We start from the raw sequence: 19907 nt of genomic DNA, 5'->3' as shown, positions 1-19907 counted from the left end.
CCCTACAAAAACGACAAACCTTGAGGTGGCCTAAGACTTTTGCATCATACTTTATATTCAGCTGATCTCCAGTTTTCTGTATTACTGCAAAAATACTTTGTCATCAATTAATACAAGAAGTGAGGTGATTTTGAACAGCCTTTTTGTTTAGGGTGGTGCTATCAAACATCAGACTGTGTAAATCTAGAGTTAAAGCAGCTGCATGTTTTCAGTGCGAGTATGTGTTACCCATCTCAGTGCATAAATATGAAAGAAACTAAATATACCTCCCTCTGCTGTGCATGAAGCAGAGGGGGAGTATTCACTGGTCACACAGTTTAACTCAGGTATGTACAGGGGTTGGACAAAATAATGGAAACACCTTCACCTCAAGATGATAATTACCCCTATCCATACAGCTAGAATTGTTAAAGAATGGCATGAGGAACATTCTAATGAAGTTGAGCATCTCATATGGCCGGCACAGTCCCCAGACCTCAACATTATTGAGCATTTATGGTCAGTTTTAGAGATTCAAGTAAGACGTCGATTTCCACCGCCATCGTCTCTAAAAGAGTTGGAGGGTATTCTAACTGAAGAATGGCTTAAAATTCCTTTGGAAACAATTCACAAGTTGTATGAATCAATACCTCGGAGAATTGAGGCTGTAATTGCCGCAAAAGGCGGACCTACACCATATTTAATTATATTTTGTTGATTTTTTAAGGTGTTTCCATTATTTTGTCCAACCCCTGTATTGTTGTAACTCTGGAGAATTTCAACACCTCTTTCAGTATAGAAGTAATAGATATATTATGACCTGAAAATTAATTCTAAAATTTCTCCTTCACATTGTTCTTTTTCTCTTTTGCCTGTGCATTTGTCTTTCTTACAGTGTGAGAAAGTCAAGTGAAAACTTTGCTGCATAAATAAAATTTAAAACTTTCAATGGAGGACATAATCAAAGGAAAAGGCAAACACGTGCAATAATAGACGGATTTCTTTACATGATATTAAACATCGCATTTGAAATTTATATTGACAAATATTGAAATATTTTTAACAATGGTACAGGCTTTACTTCAAACACTGACCATTCCTTAAATTCAGTTACCAAAACTGTCCTCAGCTAAACTGGAATGACAGGTTTGAAGTCACACGTATTACACCTTTTTTTAATCAATGCATTTAACACCTGCATTGGCAGTGGTGTGAAAACAGATCTGTCCAAGCAGCTCTGGTTAATGAAAGGAGATGAGATGCTCCAAAGGCTTTTACGGTACATGTGGTATTAGTGTAGCATTTCTTTTTAAATATCACACAATCATTTACATGTGCACACACGCATAAACACTAATTAGAAGAGGTGTCCATCTGGCAGGTTGAATGTGTGTGCAAAGTTTTTGCATGTGTGTGCATGTGTGTACCCAGTAGGGGTTTGTGACTAATGGGGTCATTATTGATGCTGAGTCAGGATTACCGCTGATTGCGATGGTTGGATACCGACCTAACGAGTGTACTAACACACACACCCCGTTTGCACACACACACACACACACACAACCACACATTTTTTTCAAGTGCCTTTCACTCTCAGACACACACACATTTTCATTTCTTTCACGCTCTCCTAGGTGCACTTATGCACATAAACCTCCCACCTCAGCTAATAAACTCACTCACCCAGATATCCCTCACTCAACCTCTCTAGACCTCCAGTGTTCTTGTATATGTACACTAATCACAAACACACACTCGCTTTATACAGAAAGGTGGCATGTGTTGTGTTTGTCAGTCACTTCCTACTTTTCGACTGGGTTTTTAGCTCACCAGCTGATAGAGACATTTTGATTTTTGAATTTAGATTTTTGAATTTTGGTCAAATTTTTTGAAATATTGAACATTTGCTTTTACTTATAGTGGGCCATATTTTGATGGATTATAACATGGAAATGGTTAGAGATATCGATGTAGTTACTATTGAGCATGGATAGGAAGTCATATATGGACTTTCATTTGGGTCCATGACCTTTGACCTTGCATGACCTTGAAGGATCGAACTCAAGGTCACCAATATCTACATTTCACCAATCTTCTCCGAAACTACTGGTCATATTCACTTCAGATTTGTAATCTAGCTTCCTTGGGATAATGTCTACAAAGTTTTCCACAGTTTTGAGGAATTTAGATTTTTGAATTTTTAACAAATTTTTAAAAAACAAATGCGCTTTTACTTATAACGAGCCATATTTCGACAGATAACAAAATGGAAATGGTTACAGATATCAATATAGTTATTATTGGGCACTGATAGGAAGTCATATATGGACTTTAATTTAATGTGTTGAGTTATCCTCCAGTAAAAGTACCACCCACTTCTGTTAGGGGATTGACCTCCTGCATCAAGACCACAGGACTCGTAACATAGGAGCAGAACCTGACAACATCACAAATTCGACTGGTTATTGATTCTTGATAGAACATGTCAGTGAGTTACAGGGCCATTGGTCCTATTTTTACCGCAAGTAATGATGGCAGCATAAACAGTGATAGCATGTAGTATCACATACAGTAGCATAGATGGGATACAGGCAAACCTACACATGTGAATATATGTTCATTTAATCCTCAAGAGATTAGTTGTAAAACAAGAGTGAGAAAACTGCACTTTACTACAAATCCATATGCTTAATGGATTTGTCAAGTGCTCTCAGTGCAGGTTCTGCAGGTGAATCTGCACCTTATTTCTACCTGACAGATACTGAAGATAGTAGAAGTTTCGTTTTGTAAGGATATAATCATTTTGGAATAATTTTGCTTTCATACATATTCCTCTTTTTATACCTATTTATAAACATCAGTATTAAACTTTGACCACAGTCCCACTTATATCTTATTTATCAAGAATAAATCACATTTTCACACTCATTTCACATGGGCAACAGTGTAGATGGTCGCTATTCAACTCAGAATTGTTGAATTACAGCCTTTGTCTAATTTCAGTTCACTGCCCTTTCTGGTTGGTTCCCATGGGACCTTATTCTGGAATAAAATTGTATTACAATCTATCTATCTACAATCTACAATGATTCTGTTTTAATCATACATTCTTTTACAAATATGATGTTTGTCAATTCCATACTTCTGAAAGTTGTGTTAAGCATATCAAGCCATAATACCATAAAACGTGTGTCAAAAACATAGTACCATAAATTTACATTTCATTTACACATATGATGTTTATAATAATATAATTTTAAAAGTCAAGAAAGTAGTTTAACCCTGTAAAGCCTGAGCCATTAAATCACTGACAGAAAATTCCAGTTCTTTGAAACTGGAGCCTTTATTGGTCTGTCTGAACAAACAAAAAAAAATTTTTTTTCAAATATCAACATCCATGTATGAGTTTCAATTTTGTATCATATTTGATACATCAGGTCTCGGTGCTCAAATATTATTATTTTTGAACAAACAAAAACATAATATAACACAAACATGTCTAACAAACTGGTAATTCCTTTTCAAAGTTGGCGAAGTTCTGCCTCCTTCCTCATTAATGACGATCTTGTAGTGTCACTGGAAAGGCCTCTGGTGAACGAATTCCTCCCCCCTGGTGTGTATACATGCAATCTGTGTATTGCATGTATCTAATTCTATACATCAGATTTTTCAAGAAAAAAAATATCACTCTGATCATGTCTCAAAAATGATACGCTTGGCGTTAAAGTGCAATACTGTTAAAGTATCAGACTGAAAATACACACACCAGTGTCAATGTAACTGTCGCTCTCCGTGATCTGTTCAGAGTCAGTGAAATTATCTGTGTAGCTTCAACAAGACCAGGCTATTCTCAGTGTTTCTAGTACTTTTTCACCTCGCTCTTGAAGTTTGAGGTGAAGTATACCAAGGCAGTGGACACTTTGATGCTGGTGAGTGTATTAAGTCTGATAAGAGACATGCAGTGCATTGAGCTTTTTGACACACATTTCTTTACTCTCTTTGCCACAAACCACAACTTTCTTGGCTCATAAAATTATCATTGAAATCGACAAACATCATATATGTAAATGATGACACAAACAGGACCAAAAAAAGAGTTGTCTCTCTCCGATGACTGCCATTCATATTTTTTCTGAAGTTACGGCCCCTGTAGCACAGCGGAAGGGGTGGGCTCTCTATTGTTTCTGACAGGTGAACCAGTATATTGTTTCTGTTCTTGTAAGTATTTTCTGATGCTAAACCAAGTCTCTTCTGTTTCTGTGTGTGTTGGTCTTGTCTCTGTCTGTCCTCATCAAAGAGACTAAATGTCAACTTCACGATCACTCTGCCACATCATGAATAAACAAACATTCACATTAGGATCATTCCCAAAATGCAACATTGCAATTAAACATTTCCCTCCCTGTTTTTGCATAGATACTGCATGTGGTGTGTGTGTGTTTGGCCTCATTAAGTCCCTCTGAGGGGGTTTGCCCTCTTCACATTATTATATCGACTTGAGTACTGAGCCAATAAATATATGTGTTTGCTTCATTAAGCTGTTAGAGTAAACTGTGTGATTGACAAGTGCAATAATGGTAAAGATTGGAGCAGCATGTGAGTGTTTGTAATAATAAAATGTTTGTCTCTGCCGGCATTACTGTATTACAATGTGTTTATTCAGCTGTGAGCTTCTTAAGTGTGTGTGTGTGTTTTCTCTGTTATTTCACCACAGAAGTGATGCACACTCTGGTCTGTTTAGACTCAATAACTACTCAGATGTGTAACCCCAGGTCCTGATCGAAGCATGTGGAATATTGTGTGTGTGTACGTTAGTATATGTGTGTGCATTTCCAGATCTTTGTGAGATTTTACAAAGTTCATTGTCCCTTAAAGCCACTGTAGTTTCTAAATCAAGTCTTTTATGAAGTTCTGCTGCTCTGGGCAGACCATTAACATTTCATGTCACCCTGACTGGATCTCTGTCTTTGGGCATGAAGAGACTCCTTCTTTGAATAATCTCCACAGTCTGCAAAAGGAGACCACATCTACCCCTCCTTTATTTGATGAGCTCTTGTGTTTTTGCACTTTCATTAAAAAATATGAAAAAAGTTGACACGCAGCTGTCAAAACTGACCTTGCATGCGTTGGGTTTTATTGTAGTTTCCACTTTTATTTTGACAAAATGATTTTCATAACACCTATGGAAATCAGAGTAAACCTTTAGGGGGAAATTTTTTTCTTAAGTTTCATCACTTTGCCAGACTTTATAGTTTATTTCTCTCAGTATGTCCTCACTCTCTTAACATTCACCACTCACTTGTCAGTTCTGAAGCGCAGCTTGCCTTAAGTATCAGGATTCAGTGTGTAAGCTCATCTCATTATCCCCGTTTGTGTGTGTGTGTGCACTTCATGTATGAGTGTATAACTGACTGTGAGAGCGTGAGTGAGTGATGGGTGTGTAAGCCCCCCTCTCTCGCGCTCTGTTTGAAATAAAGCGACAGATAATCGCAGGGCTCTGGCGAAGTGAGCTCATCTGAGCGCCAATCGATACGGGTGCCATAGCTTCAAAGCAACCCTTCAAAGAGGAAAGAAATAGCCATATGCTCTACGTGCTCTGTGTGTGTGTGTGCGCGTGCATGAGGGTGTGTATGAAAAACAGAGGGAGGGCGGGAGAGTCGGAGCAAACGTGTGAGGAGAGAGAGATCAGGAGTGATAGAACAAAAGAAGAAGAGAGGCAGAGTCAGGGAATCTCTTTGCGCAGATGAAAACAGTTTTCATTTGGTAGCCAACATTATCACATCACAGTTGACATGTGAATTGCTTGTGATGCGAGTGATGTCGCTATTTAAATTGGACAAAATCATTGTTTCGTTAGTTGGTAATCTCCTGATATTATGGCTCTGTCATCTTTTATTCAGCAAACTGGCAGCAGCTGTGGCCTTTGTTGAGAAAATGGGCTGGGAGGAGACACACACACACACACACACACACACACACACACAGAGGCTGATAGAGAGCTTAAAGACCGGTAGATAGCGACTGAACAGGGAAACAGAGACATGCATAGAGGAAGGAGTTCAAGTATGAGAGGATGACAGAGTGAGAAAAGGTGAAGGAGGTGTGCAGAGATGTGTTTGAGACAAATAAAGGAGAGGAGGAGAGACATCCCCTAACCATGCTGTGTTTAGCGGCGCCATCTCACCTTCCTCAATGTGAAAATGAGAAAGTATTTTTGACTCGTCGGTGTAAAAAAAAAACCCACACTCGTCTGGAATTTTGTGCATCCGTCTGAACGTGACAGCACTTCTGTTTGTGCATGGATGCTAATGTGTAACTTTATATAATGTTTCTGTGTGAGTGTATGAGTGTGTGTGTGTGTGCCTGTGTGTGTGTGTCAGCATAGTTAATTAGCTGAGACAAGCAGGTGTAAAACAGTAATTAATGACACAACTGACTGACTTCATTATCTCCACATGAGCTTCTTTTGCTGCCTGAACAAACACAAGCACGCAAACGTATTTTTCATTTTATGCACACATTTCTGCATATGCAGCGGCATGTCAGGGTGTGAGTGAGAGGTAGTGTGTTTTATATGCTTTAGTAGACAATAGCAGAGTAAGTGGACACAATCATCACACATGTCGCTGTTCAGCCACTCAAACACTCATTTAGTTTGCAAATGGACTCATTACTAATGAATCACAAGCTGCTTTAGAGAAGGCTGAGCACACAGTAATGGTTTGGCCATCCTCCAGAATACAGATACTACAAAAGACACACACACACTCACACTCACACTTTCACATTGACAGAGATTGAGAGTGAGTGTCCAAAAGTCCCAATTACCTTCACATCCAATGTAACGGGACAAGCTCGAAAGCTAATTACAAATCCCACACATGTAGATGGGAAGCACTGAAGCAAACACACACACACACACTGAGGTAGATCATGTGTCAACAGAAATAGCACTTTCTTGTTTTCGTGCATGATTGTTATTGTTTACAAGGAGCTCGTAATTGGAAGTAAGACTGTGTCATTGTATTATTACCATAAGTCATGATTACAACCTCTGAGCCAAAGATCTTTATTGAATCATCAATAACGCTGTATAATTTGGTGATTCCAGTTTTAGCTAGATTGATTTACACTTCAGTACTCTGCCAGGCTTGAATGAGATCAAATCTTATTAGATTACTCCAAATGCACCATGTTGTCATTTAGTAAGTGGAATAAATATGTTTTTTATTTATCATTCATCCACTATCAATCACTTTCTCATGGTGTTTTGCCAAGATATAAATATTGCTGATGCTTTCCCTTCCGCGGTGTCTCTCTCTCTCTGGTGAGTGAGTGAGATGGCAGTGATTGGACACAGTAATTGGACCTAATGAATATGTCAACAGTCTGTTTCTTTCTCTCTCCATTAAACACAACTGGATTAGATTTACTGTGCTTACTTTAACAACTTAAAGACTCCATCAGTAGGCTACTTTTCCACACAGACACACACATCTACACACAAACACACACTCAGCTTGGCTCAGCTCAGTAGATCAATGGCCTCTTGGTCAATGTCTCCTTTGGGAGGGTAATCTATCTGCACCTCACTAATGAAACAGTCTGATCATCCTGCTGTGTGTGTGTGTGTGTGTGTGTGTGTGTGTGTGTGTGTGTGTGTGTGTGTGTGTGTGTGTGTGTGTGTGTTTGTCAGATTTATGTGTAATGTCTATGGATACTGTGTCAGGTTGTTAGTGTCATGTTAATTACATGTGCTACTCTCTGTAACATTTTCAGTATGTAAGCCACAGTGCGACAATGAAGATTTCAGGATCACTCCTTCACTTCAGAAGGAATGATTCTGAAGTAACACAAAAATCCTCACCAACTATTAAAACCCAGTTCAACAGAAGAAAAAAAAAAATACAGTAGTTTGTTGCTTTTGGCTGCTTTTCAACATTTGCAACACTTTATAACACACTGTTTTCTGTCAGAGCTTGTTTTTCAGAATTTCAATAAAAAGTGTCTGCATACTTCAACCTAAATTGTCTATGACAGGTGAAACAGTTGTTGCTCTCTTCACTTTTCCTTCCTGCAAAAGCGTATCCTGTTGCTAAAGCAAGTCATTCTCCATAATGTTCTGAACGTACGTGCCACATTTTGTTTGTGAATGGTACAACACAGGCACAAAAAGCTTGGAAAAAAAATAAGTGAATGTTTTAATCTTCTACAAAACGCTACATTGTGTCTGAGTGGTTCCTGCCTGATTGTATAACTGTGAGACTCGAGACAGTTGTGTGTGATATAAATAATCAAGTAACAAGAAAAACAAGAACACTTATCATGTCAGTTACATTGTATTCTGACTAAAATTTGCAAAGGATAACAGCTTATTTTGTGTTTAAGGGATGAAATGAAATGAAAGTAAAACCACTAGGCTAGGGGAAGTGCAAAGGTTAATGGGTGAGCTAATGATAATGGTGTTTTCCTGACATTTAAAAGTTATTTTTATTCATCAAGAAACTTAGGCTATGTTCAGACAACAGGTCTTAATGCACAATTGAAATTGTTTGGTGAAATCTTATTTTTTTGTGTGTGTGCTCGTTCATATTACACTGACTTCAATCAGTTTTGAGTATGAACTGAAAGCAACCCTGAAGTGACCCGCATGCGCAAAAGAGGCCCTGATGTAATACGCAACCACACAGGCACGCACTGTGTACACAGAAGTAAATACGTTTTTCCCACTGCTCCTCACAACCCTGGCCATTCAGACTGAAGTCGCATTGCAGAATATCAGATACATATCGGATTTAGGACCCCAGATGAAAGTGGCCTGGGTCGGATTTGAAAAAATTGGATTTACACGGTTCAAACTGTCTTTAACAGATCAGATACAGGTCACATATTTGGCTGCAGTCTTAACGTAGCCTTATAGTTTGTAGTAAAGACAATGAAGACAGATGACTGCATCTGTCATTGTGATATATGCCACTAACACCAAAACGTCCATTACCTCAACATATTTCAGTTGATTCTCCAGGAGGGAGGTGAAAAAGTAATAAAAGTTACAAATACTACAAGTCTTGTTATGTTAAAGCAGCAGAGACATCCTCAAAGAAAGATAACGAACGAATCAGTGACTTTCAGATGTGTAGTCAATTTATTTATGTATTTCTCATAGTCTGATACTTCAGTAGTTTTACAGCAAACTGTGACTTTCTTGACTTGTAAAATTAAGTTTTAAATTGCAAAATGCAATTTGTAAAAATAATGACATAATTCATAGAGGATCAAAGAAAATTACACATTTCTTGCCATTGACTGTAATAGTAGTTGTAATGCTTTTTTTTTTTTCCCAAAAAAAAGAAAAGGTCTCATGGGGTACAATGGACCAGATCACTGATTAGAGAGTCCAAATGAGACCAGAATGACTCCTGGGGGGAAACGAAATGCATTGACTCAGTGGGAGACTATGGGAACCAAGGGTGCTTCTATGAAACTGGGTATATTTTGGAACCTGGCACTTTGCCAGCTTTTTTAGACCCAATAATAAAAGTGAAATTTAGATCTATTTCCCCTAGGATGTACCTAATGATGACTTCAGATAAATGCAAAAAAAATCATACTCTTGCTCTGAGCCATCCCAAAATTAATGAATTTTAATAAAAATTTGGGGCCAAAAATAGGATCAAAATTGGGACATGAAAAACTACCTAGGTGTCAGTGCATTTTATCTATCTAAATTTGATGATCCTAGTGGTTTTTCTAACCCAGACATGTGGGTTTTTCATGAATCTGCAATCTCATTTCAGGTTTTGTATGTAGCAAATTGTGTCCACTTGCGTTACATGCAGAACCTACCCAATTAAACGCATATAAATTGCAAATGACTTCACAGCACCAATCATTTTTGTAAAACACTCTGCCTTGCATAGTTAAATTCCCAAAATGTACCTGTGAGAGAATAAAGAGATATTTAAAAAATAGTAACACGTAATTTTCGTGCCCTTTTGACCATGTTACGAGGGCTGTTCAATAAGTTCATGGCCTCACCCAGAAATACTGGTTGTTATAATACAGGATGTTACATTCTTTCGTGATGGGATAGTGATGCTTGAACATCGATGGACCAAGTGCATTGCTGTAAATGGAGATTATGTTGAAAAATAAAATATAAATTATCAGTCTGTGTTGTTCTGTTCTGGGTGAGGTCATGAACTTATTGAACGGCCCTCGTACATGCAGATTTTTGTATTAAATATAATGTAAAATAATATAAAAATGTGTTTTATCTGAAAAATAGTTTCTCTTTTATCTCAGTATTTATTTTTAAAACAGACCTAAAGTGCTTCTAAACTTGCTTTATAACATTAGTCTACATCTGGTTGGAATTTTTATCCCCCATGTCCTGTTTTTAAGGACCAGTTTCATAGAAGCACCCATCTGCATCTTGTGGTCATCAGTGGTCGCTTTTCCTTTGACCCTCAAATTGCGCAAATATAACTTGCGCATAAAAATGTACCTAATGAAAAACGACAATTTTGCCAAAAGTCTCATTTTTCGATTAAAAGTTTTTGCGCTGGCAAGAGATGGTTTTTCAGGCGTAGCGCAAATGGTATACCACACAAAACTGCAATGGAAAGACCTTTATTGGCAACTAGAGTCAGGTGAATTAAAAAAACGGAAAACAAGCGAAGAAGAAGAAGAAGAAACATGTCGCAGTATGTGTGGACACACCAGGAAACGCAATCACTTTTTAATTTAGTCAGGGATAGAGGGGTAATATATAATAATAATGAATATATCTGTAAATCAACACCATATTTACGTTCGTCGGCATGTTTATGGAATGACTTCTTGTGTCATCTCGCAATAATAAATAAACAAATCCTCGCATTTGTGATTTAATGGAAAAACCGACATTAAGCTTCATCTGTAAAGTTTTGCGCAGATATCCAATGGAAAAGCTACTAATGAAAGTACATTTTAAGATACTTCTGTATTGGATTACCTTTAGAGACATTGTTTTTGCTCTTGGTTTTGTCATTAAAAAAAATAAATAAATAAAAAATCAATGATCTGCTGTTCTGAATTGTTTTGTGTAACATTCTAACAGTCTTAGCTGTAACTGATTAAAGTAAAATTAACCCTGATGTAAAAGATGTATTATGCATTAACAATACTGTGACAGCATAAGGTTTGAAAGTTACTGTCATTGAAACTATTATTGTAAAGTTACAGTGAAGTTGTACTTGCAGTTTTTTGTCGTTGCACAATTATAGCTCACTGTGTATTCAAGTGCTCTTACAGTTAAATAACACAGCCGTCCTTGGATTCTATTTTTGTGACCTTTTCAGAAACCAAGTGGAAAGCTATAGCTAATTTGTGCTGCAAGAACACATGGTCTTTCAAGTGAGCTCAACCTTTACAGTATTTCTTACAGCATTTGAAGGCAGCATCTGCTTATAACATTTTTTTTTTTTTTTTAATTAGAGCAGTTGAACCTCCCCACCCCACCCCCAGTCTGATTTTCTTTTTTAAACCAAAATAGTCTTCGCTGGAGACGGCTGACAGGGAACGCAAAATTCATTGTTTGTCATGGGTATCTTTGCATCTCATCTTTACAAGGCCAAAGCCGGAGGAGAGCAGCAGTGTGAAGTAGAGTAGGTCAGCGGTTGGCAAGGGAAGACAGAGAGAAACTACACCCAACAAACCAGTATATATCTCCCCACTTCCAGCTCTGTTCTACTGGGGTCTGGAACAGCACAGAAAAGGGAGGAGACTCAACAAATATTGTACAGCTTCCAGAGGCACAGCAATCTCAAGGAAGCTATTTGTAGATTTTTTTTAGTTTTTTTTTTTTTTTTTTTTGCTTTATTTTTCTGTTTAAACTGTCTAAAACTGCCCCCTCAAAAGGAGATTTAAAAGCGGATGCTGTGCTTTTTAAATTAAACTGTAGCTGAGGCACTTTGCTTCTGCATCAAGCTGTCAAACCCCACCTGCTTTGAAGTCTACTTCATCTTCAACTCACTAAGTACTGCGGTACAAATGTATACAGATAAATAGCATCATCATTTGTTGTTCAAAATTTCTATAATTTATTGGGTTTGCAGCAATTTAGTGATAAAGCGTTAGAGTCGTTTCTGCATAATATGGAGGAGCTAATTTTTCACGACAGTTGTAATTTCACGTCTTCCAAGTCTATAAAGAAATGATTAAAGAATTATATGGTTGTGGAGTAGCTGGTGAAATAATGGCATCAGTGCAAATATTTCCTCATTTGTGTTTATTAAGACAAGGATTTTGTGCAACAGCCCCACTTCTCAAATGAAATCCATTCCTGCAACTTTTTTAACATCTTGAGAGCACACACACACACACACACACACACACACACAAACACACACACACTGTGCTCTGAAGTGTCTTTGAAAGTTGTACACCCTATGGTAATCTAATTTCAATCTTTTTTTTCTCTTTTTCCCTCTTGTTTCTCCTTCCTGTCGTCTGTCTTCCCCCTTATTCGCTCCTTTACTTTACAGTTTGACGTGTTGAAGTGCTTCTTAAGGTAAGAGAGTCTCATTTCATGTATTCCTACTCTTGTACTTTCTTCCTCTGATTTTCAACCCATAAAACACAGCATGCCATCAGCACTTGGCACAGAGTGTGTATCACGAAACAATCTGCGTCCTCAAAAGTTATTTGGCTCAGGATCCTGCCCAGTGAAACACAATAACATTGTGTTAAGATAACAAAGAGACACTCTGGGTAGCACTCCCACTGCACGCCACTGATAAAGCCGTGATCACAAATGCACAGAACTGAGTCAGCAGCCAACTGGGCTTTCTATATGGGGATTTAATAGCATGTGTGATACATTTGCATCCCTTCCATCAGTGATTTAATCAATAAAATATAAATGCTGTGTAGTAATTCTTACTTTTATACACAAAGAGTAATAATGTATTGTAAATCTTTGTGCACAGTGTCTTGCCTGTCACCCACTGTTAGTTATAACTCAGTCTGTTAGAAGAAAAACTGCTTCATAGTTTTTAAAAGGCAGGGCCACTGTTATTGTTTATTTATAGATTACAGGTTTGAGCTTTAGTATATCTCAAACTTATTACTTTCAGGCTGCAGTGTTCTGTAATAACATCAGCAGACTCACAATACTTTCAAAAAGAAAATTAAATGTGTTACAATGCCATACAACTGGGCCTGACCCTCAGGTTGTACAGGATGACAGGATAATATCTGGCGCCATTGAACAGCCTGAGTAGAACATTAGTAAACCATGTGGTGTGTAGGCAGTACGTTTTTAATCGTTTGATGGTGGTGTATTTAGAGAGTGTCATGGGTGTAGGTATAAATAACTTATCTTAGCATCAATTAATTTGATTTTGTTTTTTAAACTTCATACTTGACAGCTGTGTGTAAGAGATAAGACTATATTTTTTTTTATTGTAGTGCTGCACAACTGCAGGGTGTCCCATAAGTCTCCATACATAGGAGACATAATACATTCCATACATATATGGTTCTAACATGTATTTCTTTATATTTCTTCTTTATAGTTCTTCAGCAGTGGAGGACACGCATTGAAATGTGTTCCTGACAAAATGACAGTCATATAGAGCATATTATATAAATAAAAATGGTTTATGTCAAGAAACGTTTATTTTTCCTATGTATGGAGACTTATGGGACACCCTGTATATGTGCAATAAATAAACAAATAAATAAATACATAAATAAATAATGTTCTTCCAACTATCCAGACAGTGAATGGTTGTTCATCTCTATATGTTGGTCCTGCGATAAACTGCCAACGCATCCTTCGTCTGTTGGTAGCTGGGAAAGGCTCTGGTGCCCCCTGACCCTCTTGAGGATTAAGCAGTTTGGAAAATGAAGGAATGAATAAATAAATAAAGTTGTAATAATACTTATTACATAAAGGGATATGCCGACTTCCTCCCACTGTCCAAAGACATACTTCTTAATAGGTGAATTGATCTAAATCACCCATTGGTGTGAATGTTCGTCCTTATATGGAAGCCCTGTGAACTGTCACCGGTGTATCCCATCTTCCACCAATTGTAGCTGTGATGGACTCCAGCACCCCTGTAACCCTCAAGAGAATTCAGCTTGGGAAATTAATGAACAAATAGATAAATAAATAAACTGAAAGCACAATGTACCAAGCTTTAAAGGTTCAGTGTGTGAACTTTAGGGGTAGGGATGGGAATCGAGAAAGTTCTACAAGAACCGGTTCCCAGTAGCTAAATTAGTGGGGATCATTAGTCAGGGGCTCATTTCTGGGTTAACTAGCAAATGCAACTTTAGCGTACCCTTTAATGCAATTAGTGAGCTAACGATGGTTTAGCGAACACAGAGGCTTAACGAACACAAAATCTGTGTCTGGGCAGGTTGCGTTCATTAATGTTAACGCAGCCATTTTGTTATTGAACAAACCCTTCCGCTCCCGTGGTTCCTGCTTCCATTTCAAGGAAATTATGGTGTTCTAATTTTACATTATTTGGAATGTGATGGAATTCACCATAACAGAGGACAACCTTATTAAAGCCAACTCTTTGCTTTGGTTTCAAAAGTATTTATTTTGTATTTATTTTATCAGTGTATGATTAGAAAAAAATACAATATTCACAAAGTTGATTTTGATTGCTGCTGCCCCCCCCCTCCATTTTTTCTGGATACATGACTATTATCAAAAATATTACCAAAATTGTGTTCAAAATCTTTTTTTTTTTCTAATATACATTATATGTCAAAGGAAACACATTACACACTTTTCTCTCCTCTAAATTGATGAATCTGTCCTAACTATGGTTAGAATGAAGAATTATTATATTCACACGTATTGTAACATCTGGCTGGACGTCTCAAGAGTTATTCTGCACTGGTGACTATAATAACAAAACGCTAAACGGTTACTGTTGGCTGTAACCACGTCGAGCAACAGGACAAAAACAATGTATAGAAAAACTTAGCTCCAGTCCGTTCTGTCATCCACTCACTCACCACACTCATACCTCATTACACACACACACACCTCTTCACTGGCTCCACCCCCCATACTGCTGTCATTCACTCACCCATCTCTCAAAGCCACACACACACTCTGTCCTCTGTTGTACTACGTCCTAAGGTCATCTATATCCATATATTGATGCGTAGAATAAAATTCAGTGAGTGGATCAATCCCCACAAGATAAACTTGTTTTTGTCAGTGCAAATGTCCACCGGAAAAATCTGATATCATCAAAGATATTATCAAACTTTCATTAAAAATCTTCTTTTTCAAACATAAATAATATATCAAGGGAAATACCATACAGAAATAGAGTTAAATGAAGCTACAAGAATATATCCTCATTCTAACACAGACATCCGACATCCTCCTTAAAATCAGCCCTGAAACGCGGCACTTAACGAGTGCAGACTTTTAACCAAGTAGCCCAGAAACTGGATAACGCATTTTGCATTGCATTGGGATTAACAAATGAACGAGTGCACCTATAAATGGGATAATGCAAAATGCATCCATTTAATGCATTTTGTGTTGCACTGGGATTAACGATTTAATGAGCAAGTGCAGAAATGAGCCCCTGCTTGCTTAATAATTCTGTTTATTTTGTTCTGTGATGTCATCAACTCAAATGTATCATCACATCATTTCCTTAGCTTCATTCAGAAGTGCTCTTATGTATGTTTTTCACCAGTAAAGTCAACAGTAGGGCCATTTGTAACAGTTGCAGAGCTTCCATCACGATAAAGAAAGGAAATACCTTCAACATACAGAAACATTTAGACAAACAGCATCAATTAAATTGTATGAATGTAGCATCTTTGATTGGTTGCTTAGCAAAGGTGGAGCTGACACTGGAAGCGGAGCCTACACCAAGGCATCCTCTGTTGCAGCCGGTAACATTACACTTCCTCGGGTTCAATACTGTTGACGTTAGCACCATTTCAGTGTGTCAGCCTGCTTTCACTATTGTTATGGATAATCTCCATGTCCTATAATTACATTTAGATGACAACGAGGCTCAGAGGCTGTGGCAGGTAGCGCTCACATTCCTTTAAATATTCCTTTATAAGCCTTTATGATTTTTGTTTGAATCAAAGGAAAAATGTTTGTGCATATTTCCCTTTATTTCCTAATCCAATGAGAATTGGTCAGTGATATTGATAATGGAATCAGTATCGCTAAAGTCTTATCAATTCCTGTTCCTGTTTAGGGGCTTTATTCTGTAGGTATTTAATTTTCATTGTTGGAAAATCACCTGCAAGTAAGAAATTTGCTGTATTTCTTTTCATTGATTCAATGTTATTGCACTGAACATTGGTATCGGCTGATATCCACTGATATGGTTAGGATTAGCCAATATCAGTATTGAAACTGATGGCAGCGACCAGTATTTATCTGTTGTATCATATTTTATTTTTTCTTTAATAAATTTGTACATAATATGATGAAGGTCTGAAGGACTCTAAAACAGTTACAGTGATAGTAAACACTAAAACTTGCTGTAAATTAATCATATGACTCAGTTGTGATGAAACAGATAAATGCTGGTGATAATGCACATAAAAACTGGCAAATGTGAAATAAGTATTACAGCCACCTACTGTTCAACTCGCCACTTCTGTTAGAAAATCTCCATCCTGACATACAGTCATACCTTTACCAATACATTTTTAGTTAAATGATATGTATTAAAAAAAAAAAAAAAAGCAGTGTGACCACTTATAATCAATCCATCTGTTCTTCGGTCAGATTCTGCAAAGTCTCATTTAGAAACAGGTCAGACTGAAGCTATTTTATTGATTTGGAAAATACTAGACACACTTGCCTCATAGAACCACTGCCTCGATGAGTCACTTTGTCGGTTTCAGTACGGAATAACACATTAAAACACTACAGTGACACAACAACACAGGCGGCAGAATTATTCTTTTTGTTTGGGATCTTTGGTAGATTTAAGAGGCTTTAGTTTCCCATGAGATAAGACTGTCTGATGGAAAGAAAAACATGCAAAAATGTTCTAAATACTGCATTCAGAACAGCTCCTTTCTCATATCCTCACTACCACATTCAGCCACTGATCTGCTCAGTCACTTTATGACTTTGTAACTGTTTTCAGAATGAAGTGGATGGGATTAGATTTAAAATGGATGTATATTTACACTTCAGGTTATTTATTTATTTCTAGAAGTAGAAGAAGAATCTTTATTTTCTCATGCACCACACACTGAAAGTGACCTTCTGCTTAACCCATCATTGGAACATGCAGGAACACACCACACATTGCAGACTAGGAGCAGTGGGCTTGCAATATCAGACTGAGTATCCGGATCTGTGCTGTACCTTGATACGCTCACACTTTTCCCACAGATGTTGCGTTCAAAAGCACGTACCGCGACCCTTGCCCAAGAATGAGTGGGTGATACAGGGCCGAAACAGTAGGTGGTAGTGTGGAAGGGATTCTGTAGCTATCAAACAAACGCGGAAGTGACAAACCCTCACGTCATCAACCGAGCAACAGTTCTGTTCACAGGCAGTACTTTTCTATCTGTTAGCCTGTTTGAGGCAAAGAGAAGAAGTGCGACCTTCGTTGTCTCCGATATATCACCGAGTGGTTCAGTTAATAAGGCGAGCCCATGCCGCTTGGATTCGCTTTTTCAGGAGAGAACAGGAGCGCCGTCTATGGTCTTGTGGTGATTAGGTCATTTCCATTGTCGGAGTGGTGATTAGGTCACTTCTGTTCTACGGTACAGATTGCTTTCACATGGCAGCATTCCTCACTGGAACCCACGCAGCTGAGAAGGACTACCTTCTCAGCTGGTATGGTACTTGCACATGGAACGTTTGCATTACATTAATAAAATTAAGTGGACTCTGGGGTCCAACATACTCGGGTACCCAGTGTGAAAAAGCCCTGACGCCTGGGAGCAATTTGGGGATTAAATGCCTTGCTCAAGCCAACAACCCTCTGCCAGTCCAAGGAATTGAACATGGAACCCATCAGTCAGTGGTGTGAACCATCCTGATTTAACCCCATAGTGAAAAAGAACAGACCAGAATCCAAATGCTGGCTCCAGAGAGTCTGTGAATTACTCATAGCTCCCATAAGGGAGGATGAGGCAGGGGGGTAATCAGCTGGTCGCAATCTGTGACTTGGCTAGTTGTGTATATTATAATTAAATAATACACACTGAATCTTTAAGAATCTAATTTACACCAGTCAGCCAAAACATTATGACAACTGACAGGTGAAGAGGTATTACCTTTGATTATCTAATTCCAATGGAACCTGTCAATGGGTAGAATATAGGCAGCAAGTGAATCTTTCACTCCCAAAGTTGAATTGTTAGAAAGCAAAAACAGGCATGTGTATAGATCTGAAATTTGATAAAACAGAAATTGTGGTGGTTAAATCCCTAGGTCAGAGCATCTTTAGATGTTGTTGTCCATTCCCAGTGAAATGATTCATTTTCAGAAAACTTTATTTGTCCCCAGGAGGCCATTTAAGGCACATGTGAGCAGCATGACTTGAAAACAGGACAGTACGAATAAAAACAGGGCACTTATTTAAAAAGATCTAAGTAGGAAAACTAGAAGCACTCGGAGAGCGCAGACCTCTGCCAAGGCAGATCAGTGTCCCAGATTTGGATGAAAATTTCAGGAAATATTGATACTGGCAAACGGAACAAATGATTAAATTTTGGTGGTGATCGGGGGTGGGGGGGGCCCATGGGGGGGCCCACCGATCTGCCTTGGCGGAGGTCTGTGCTGCCTTTTCTAGAAAAGTACTCGTAGAGCGCAGACCTCCGCCAAGGCAGATCGGTGGGCCCCCCCACCCCCAATCACCACCAAAATTTAATAATTTGTTCCTTGTGCCAGTATCAACATTTCCTGAAAATTTCATCCAAATCCGTCCATAACTTTTTGAGTTATCTTGCACACACAGACAGACAAACAGACAGACAGACAAACAAACCAATGCTGACAAAAACATAACCTCCTTGGCGGAGGTAATTAACAATATATACACAGTATATCTAGTGCAGATGATGTAATGTAAACAGGAGTTGCAGGGGTTATATATTTACGTTATTGTAGAGGTAGTAATGAATGATAGATAATAATAACGTCCATTACAATATGGACCTGGTCAAAGTCACTCAGTTCCTTACATTGTTCATTTTGCTGCTTCCAACACATCAGCATTGAGGACTAATGTTCACTTGCTGCCTAACATATACAACCCAGTGAAAGGGGCCGTTGTAATGAAATAATCAGTATTAATACCACTTCTACTGTCTGTGGTTATAATGTTATGGCAGATCGGTGCATGTCTTTCTTCTTCCAAGTAGTGAGGTTGTATATACACTCAGGTCCATAAGTATTTTGACAGTAGTCGCGTTTCCATTGACCCTCAAATTGCGCAAATATAACATGCACATAAAAATTTACCTAATGGAAAAATGACAATTTTGCCAAAAGTCTCATTTTTCGATTAAAAGTTTTTCCAATGACAAGAGGTGGTTTTTCAGGCGTAGCACAAATGGTATATCATGCAAAACTGCAATGGAAAGACTTTTTTTTCTCAACTAGAGTCAGGGGCTCGTTTCCGCACTAGCTTGTTAAATCATTAAGCCCAGCACAACACAAAATGCGTCCATTTAACGCATTTTGCGCTATCCCATTTCTGGGCTCGCTCTTTGTTTGGCAACAACCAACGCAATGCAAAATGCATTTGTGCGTTCGTACCTTAACCCCAACGTAATGCAAAATGCGCAATCCCATTTCTGGGCTAGTTGGTTAAAAGTGTGCGCTCACCCAGTTCCTCGTTCCAGGGCTGATTTAACGTGGACCTTGGAGGTCCGTATTAGAATGAGAATGTATTCTTGAAGCTTCA

The 19907-nt window shown here is 38.2% G+C and overlaps 1 protein-coding gene across 9 annotated transcripts in view; it reads left to right on the top strand.

Moving 5' to 3' along the window:
• The window catches only part of ptprdb (protein tyrosine phosphatase receptor type Db), a 187548-nt gene that overhangs the window by 17114 nt on the left and 150527 nt on the right, over positions 1-19907 (top strand). For all 9 annotated transcript variants that reach the window (XM_030147098.1, XM_030147117.1, XM_030147088.1 and 6 more), the window contains one exon: positions 12507-12532. The gene's annotated coding sequence lies outside the window, so the exon portion shown is untranslated. The remainder of the gene's footprint in view (positions 1-12506; positions 12533-19907) is intronic.

The sequence above is a fragment of the Sphaeramia orbicularis genome, chromosome 1 (assembly GCF_902148855.1).
Source record: "Sphaeramia orbicularis chromosome 1, fSphaOr1.1, whole genome shotgun sequence".
In the NCBI taxonomy this organism is placed as follows: domain Eukaryota; kingdom Metazoa; phylum Chordata; class Actinopteri; order Kurtiformes; family Apogonidae; genus Sphaeramia; species Sphaeramia orbicularis.
The sequence above is the reverse complement of the archived record's forward strand: the minus strand, read 5'-3'. Positions and strand labels throughout refer to the sequence as shown.